This window comes from Etheostoma spectabile, chromosome 9, assembly GCF_008692095.1.
Source record: "Etheostoma spectabile isolate EspeVRDwgs_2016 chromosome 9, UIUC_Espe_1.0, whole genome shotgun sequence".
Taxonomy (NCBI): Eukaryota; Metazoa; Chordata; class Actinopteri; order Perciformes; family Percidae; genus Etheostoma; species Etheostoma spectabile.
In genome coordinates, this window is record NC_045741.1 from 18150143 (window position 1) to 18150350 (window position 208).

At 33.2% G+C, this 208-nt stretch overlaps 2 long non-coding RNA genes and 1 pseudogene across 2 annotated transcripts in view; all 3 read left to right on the forward strand.

The window, feature by feature from the left end:
• The window catches only part of LOC116695329 (5-hydroxytryptamine receptor 3A-like), a 176825-nt pseudogene that overhangs the window by 64611 nt on the left and 112006 nt on the right, over window positions 1–208 (forward strand).
• Window positions 1–208, forward strand: part of LOC116695336 (uncharacterized) — a 55519-nt gene that overhangs the window by 49318 nt on the left and 5993 nt on the right. The window lies entirely within an intron of this gene.
• Window positions 1–208, forward strand: part of LOC116695335 (uncharacterized) — a 7053-nt gene that overhangs the window by 6494 nt on the left and 351 nt on the right. The window lies entirely within an intron of this gene.

The window sequence follows — 208 nt, forward strand, 5'->3', positions numbered from 1 at the left end:
ATTTCCTTGCGGGAGTCATCCCAAAGGGATTAATAAAGCTCAGTCTAAGTCTGATCATTTTAATGAGCTACTGCCAGCCAAAAAGAAATAAGTATTTCTCATGGCCATTTAATAATATAGGTGCAGTTTAGATTTGACATTTTGAGGCAGCTTAAGTTTTACATTATGAGTTAATAGAATTCAAATAAGCTTGTCCCTTTTTTAAAGA